At 36.4% G+C, this 6,000-nt stretch overlaps 1 long non-coding RNA gene across 1 annotated transcript; it reads left to right on the forward strand.

Annotated features, from left to right (window-relative positions):
• Positions 1-1,125: 1,125 nt before the first annotated feature.
• Positions 1,126-2,805, forward strand: LOC133718652 (uncharacterized). The gene is made up of 4 exons (XR_009850453.1): positions 1,126-1,375; positions 1,460-1,485; positions 1,577-1,609; positions 2,331-2,805. It is a non-coding gene; the product is annotated as an uncharacterized LOC133718652 (long non-coding RNA).
• The last annotated feature ends 3,195 nt before the right edge of the window (positions 2,806-6,000 follow it).

Raw genomic sequence — 6,000 nt, forward strand, 5'->3', positions numbered from 1 at the left:
AGTTGTTGCTTAATGTTTATGTGACAACTAGATTTCTGTCACTGAAAACTAATTTAGTGACCACTTATGTGAGTTGTCGGTTAATAATTATGTGACAACCTTACCTTCCTCGCTGAAAATGAATTTGGCCACAACTTTATCGGGTTGTCGCTTAATGTTTATGTGACAATTTGAATTTCCTCGCTGAAAATCAATTTGGCGACAACTTTATCGAGTTGTCGTTTAATGTTTATGTGACAATTTCAATTTCCTCACGAAAAAGACGACTTCTACTAGTTGTCGTTTAATGTTTATGTGACAACTTCAATTTCCTTGTAAAAGACCAATTAAGCGACGACTTTTACAGGTTGTCGCTTGATGAATATGTGACAACCTGAACTACCTCATTGAAAACCAATTAGGCGACAACTTCTACGAGTTGTCGGTTAATGTTAATATGACAACTTTAATTTTCTCGCAAAAGGCCAATTAGGCGACGAGCTCAACGGGTTGTCGCTTAATGTTTATGTGACAATTTGAAATTCATCGCTAAAACCCAATTAGGCGACGACTTCTATCAGTGGTCGATTAATGTTATGTGACATGATGTGGAAGATTATGAAGCTAGTACATCTTTGTGCAGACATGATGTGGAACCTGAAACTATTATCGTCAACAACACAAATAAAGAAAAGAATGCAGCAGATGACGGTGATTTTATTGACGATGATTCTACGGATGATGATCTTATGTTGGAGCATACTAGAGCTCTTGGTGAAGAAGAATTACTGGGTGATCATAGTGACACAAATAATGACTAGATTTATGATCCGAGTTATTTGAATTTTTTTGAGGCTTTCCATTATTATTATTTTTTTTTTTTAAAGAATGTGGCTTTCCATATTAGTAGACAAGATGAAAAAAGATATTGTTTAGTATTTTTCTTAATAACTTGCTGTTTTTTTTCTTTAAATAAAATCGTGTCCAGTTTTATATATTGTTACGTAGATATATATAGAAATTAATTATACTTGTTATTCCATAATTATGAAGATATCAATCTAATTATTGTTATGATTTCAATAACTACGGTTTTGGTTATATGTATTTACTTTTTTGTCAAATCATTCTTATCCTTCAAAAGAACTTGATAACATACATTCTAGAGTTGAATTTCTTCCCGTTCTTCTCTCATACAACAGTCGCCGTCCGCTCACAGAAATCTTCATCACGCTATCCTTCCTGTTCTTCTCTCTCAAACAAGCGGAAAAATTAGGCGGGATTTTGAGAGAAAAGAGAGGAGTCCTATTTAGGATTCTTCTCAACCCAAAAGAGATGGACAACAATATAAACTCATCAGAACATCAACTTCTCTGTTCAATCTTCATCTCGAAGGGTATGTTGCAAACTATCAAGTTTTTTTCTTTCTTTCTGGGTTTTGGTTTGTATTGTTTCTGACTTTCTCTCTCTTTGTTTTCAGTTCTTTCTCCTTAACTGACGTTGCTGGTAACATGTTTCTCTTTCTCTTTCTGTAATCTTGAATTTCTTTTGTTTCTTGATTTTGATTTTTGATTCTTTCTTTTCTGTGGAACTGCAGATTGAAGGTGTTTCAAACACATCCACCAAAACGGTACATTTTCTCTTATTGTCTTATTTGGATCTACCCAAGTCTCTTATTGTTCAAAATTAGTGCCATTTTGACTCACTCGATCTCCACCCACATGCATGTCCTTTTGTTTGTCTGATCTGGATTATCACAAGCAAATCTTCTTTTCTTTGTTTTATGAAATTCACTTATGATACTAAAGCTCAAGTTCTCGATCATTAAATAGAATATGTTTTTTATTGCTTGTTGTTGTACTGTAGTCTCAGTTTTAGTTTTAGTTTTAGTTCTAATGCTTTCTAGGTTTTCTTGGTGCAATTCAATGGTTATGTTATTTTGCTAATATTAAAAAATATCTCATTTCTCTTTCCTGTTCTCACTGATCTCGTCTAAGCAAAACTTTCAAAATTAAGGTATGCTTTAGGCCTTGATTTTATGCAGGTGAGTTACCGAATAGGTTTAATTATGAGTCCATTATACAATTGCTCAAGGTTTGGTCTGTTATGAATTTTTAGTTCCAAATTTTGGTGGTTCTCATTGTTTCTGATCATATTCTTGCATCAATCAGCATACTCAATAAGTTCGTTTTTTTTTTTTTTTTTTTTTGCTTTCTGATCTTATTCTTGCATCAATCAACATACTAGAAAAGTGTTGCGTACCACCAGGGTAAGTATCCCCTTTTTCAAGTTTCATTTTCATTTTTATGAGTGTTCTTCCCCTTTAATGTCTTTCTTGTTATGTAATGTAGATGACATTTCAAGCTCTACAAGTCAAGGCTTCCTCTACCCCTGCTGAATTGAAAAGAAAGCGTGGAAAAACTATTGGAAAATGTATAATTCAAATGATTGCTAGGAATGGCAACGAGAAGATGAAGATAATATTTGACCGGATGCATTGGGTCCCTATTACTGAATACATGTATAGTAAGTTCACTACCTCTATAGGAATTCAGGTTCGAAGTCAAGCTCCGGTATGTTACTGTGGGTGGAATAAGATTCCAACAGATATTAAGAAGACATTGAGAGAGGGATTAACAGTAAGTTAATTATTTTTTTCAACAAATATTTAGTCTTGCATTTTGTATTTTCGACAACTATGCTGATTTGACATATCTTTATAAAGATATTGGCGACAATTCAGAGTTGTCTTAAAAATGTTAAATTTCTCGCTTAATTAAATATGCGACGACTTTGGATTGTCGCAACCAGTTGTCGCCTTATGTGTTTTACTGATTGTCAAAAGCAACGAAGTTACATGGTTGTCGTTTTTTCAGTATGCGACGCAATTATAGGAGACAAACAAGAAGCCTCGCATATAGTTTTCTACAACAAATACATATGTGTCACATATTAATATATGCAACAAAAATAAACCTCGCAGTTATGTTTTGCAACAAAAAAAAGTCTCGCATATAAATTTTTGATCAAACATATAAACCTCGCAGACGGAATATGCAATGTAGACGAGGTCTCGTATATTATAAATTGTAACAAACATAAAGTCTCGCTTATAGCATTCTGTAACGCACTCACTTCCCTCACAAGATGTCATATGCGAGGAACGAATTGCGTCGCTTATTGAAAATGCAACAAACATCCAAGCCCTACATATGGAATATGTGACATAAACGAAGCATCATATATTTAAAATAGTAACAAATATAAAGTCTCGCATATAGTTTTTTGTAACACATTTGTGAGTGTCACAATTTGTGATATGCGAGGAATCAATTGCGTCGCATATTGGAAAAGCGACAACCGTGTAATTTCGTCGCTTTTGACAATCAGTAAAACACATAAGGCGACAACTGGTTGCGACAACCCAAAGTCGTCGCATTTTCAATTCAACGAGAAATTTTGACTTTTTACGACAACTTTGGGTTGTCGCCGATGACATTTTCTCTTGTAGTGGCTTTCTTGCAAGATGTTCCCTATGTGGATATTTGTAACGCAACTATGCTTCCTCTCCCCCTCCCCCCCCCCCCCCCCCCCCCCGCGGTGGTTGTAGCAAACTAATTTATATAGTAATATGAGCGTGGGGCTGAGCCTCCCAGCATGACTGGATTTCAAACCCCGTTTCAGAAAGAAGAAAAAAAATGATTCAAAGTAGTATAGATTGCAACAGAGTCACACAATACCAAAACAGTTAATTTTTATTATAGTACTTGTTATGCCTTCTAACCATCGTATTGGAATGGACTTTGTCATCCTCGAACATTTTCATGCATCGGATTCAAAGAACATGTTTATTTGAAAGAAGAAGAACAGACAGGTGACATCTAAAAATTATGTAATCAACTAACATTGTCTATCAGTAGACTAAGGGGGATGAAGTCGCAACCATCGCGCGGTTATATACATAGAGCCAGCATTCATTCCATGCAAATCGATCCATTAGTGCAATCAATGATCTAGAATAATCCTTGCGCGCGTCATCAGTATCATTCTTCAAAGTTACATGTAAGAGCTTTAGGTGGTAGAATGTACACTTTAAAATGACCCTAACTATATCATAGCAATGGCTTAATTTCTTCACTTATTATTTCAAGTGATGATTAGGGAAGGAGTGAAACTTTGGTTGCGGTGTCACCTTGGATATTCTCAAGAAAAAAAACAAAATACACACACACACACAGAGCCGTTCAGAAGAGGACGTCCGCACAGATGCAAAAGTGTGGACGACCCTCCTCAGGCCTCAATCAGGCGGCGCTGCGGTTGCCAGTGCAGAACCAGGCCTCAATGTCGAGCCTCTGCTTGTCGTTGGAGTCGTTGATGAAGAGTTCGAAGTCGACCTAGCTTGATGGGCTTCCATGGTTTCAGGCGAGCTTGCGGCACACCTTCGATTCCGATCAGCTGAGCCTAGCCTTCGCCTTGATGGTGACGTAGTCTGGGATGTCCAGAGTGTTCGTCCGGCAATTGCAGTGCTTGATACCGCCGCCTGATCGAGGAGGGACATCCGCACTTTTGCATCTGTGCGGACGTCCGCTTTTGATCCGACCTATATATATATATATATATATATATCTCTCTGGGAATGAGAAAATAGTCAAATTACCCCCTGATTTATCCCATGATTGTCGATTTACCCCCTGACATTTTAATTTTGATTATTTACATCCCCACTTTTTCAATTGTTGCCGATTTACCCCTTACCGTTAATTTTTGGACTTTTCATCTAATTTCTCCGTTAGCTTGGTTAGCATGTCAGGAGTATTTTCGTCTTTCCGATTGTCTAGCGAAAAAAAAAAATCAAACCAACAATCAATGTTAGATTTTAGGAGAGAGGGATCTGGAGAGAGACATGCCACCGATCGATGAACCCAATGATGAAAGGATGGTGTCAATACATGAGCATTCTGGCATCTGGATCTGGCGAGAGAGACCATGTCAGAGAGAGAGAGAGATTTGCTCTGACCAAAAGTACAAGGACATGAGTACAGAAGACCTAATGGCAATGGTCCATTTTTATTGTTTTTTTAATCCTCTCTGCTCTCTTCTCTTCTCGACGTTTAAGTTCTCTTCGATGTGGAACTTCTTCACTTGTTGGAGCCAATGAATTTGGCAAAGCCAGCATTATGTATGTGGGTGTGATCTTTGCTTAGTTGTTTAATTAAGTTAAAATCTGGAAAAAGAATTGTTGTTGTTGTTGTTTTTTTTTTTTTTTTTTTTTGCAATCAAAAAAATTTATTAAACAAAAAAAAATTATTAAATAAAAAAGATAGTGCCTAAGGGGGGACATGAAGCCAAAACCCCTTAGAAGAAATAACAAAATCAAAAGGCAACCAAAACATAAGCAAGAAAATCAGAGCCGATTGCATCAAAGATCAAGACGCACAATAGGCGTCCGATTACAGGCAGGGTAAGGTCTCGTGAATCTTTTTTCGTCTTCAATTTTTTCTTTTGAGACTTTGGAAGAGACTTGAGAAGATTCTCATCTTCCAGAGTTGCTTCGCCCTCATCAAACCTGGAACTCAAAGAACTCATCCTCTTAGCATGGGCATATGTATGATGACCAAGGGGTTCTTCATTTTCCAAATCACCCCAACATAACTTAGGTTGATGAACACTAGTTTCTACCAAAGCAGAATCTCTATTATTAGTGTTAACCAAAGTGTCATTGCGCTCTCCAACTGTCTCTTGCTGATCATATGTAACAATGTTCTCGCCTTGCTGCATTTAAGCAAGAATCTCAAAACTATTACCAGTGGAAATATTAACATTAACATTACCTGGAGGGCTTGTTGGAACTATTAGAATTTCATTGCATATTGCTTGTATTTTCTTGTTAAACGTGAAAATTTTCTTTCCTAGTTGAATTATTTTACTTAGACTAGTTTGATTAGGTAATATATTCCTTATTGGATTATGATTCTAATCCTATTCAAGTTTAGGGGAAATGTCTAAAATCTTATTGAGGAT

This window comes from Rosa rugosa, chromosome 6 (genome assembly GCF_958449725.1).
Source record: "Rosa rugosa chromosome 6, drRosRugo1.1, whole genome shotgun sequence".
In the NCBI taxonomy this organism is placed as follows: Eukaryota; Viridiplantae; Streptophyta; class Magnoliopsida; order Rosales; family Rosaceae; genus Rosa; species Rosa rugosa.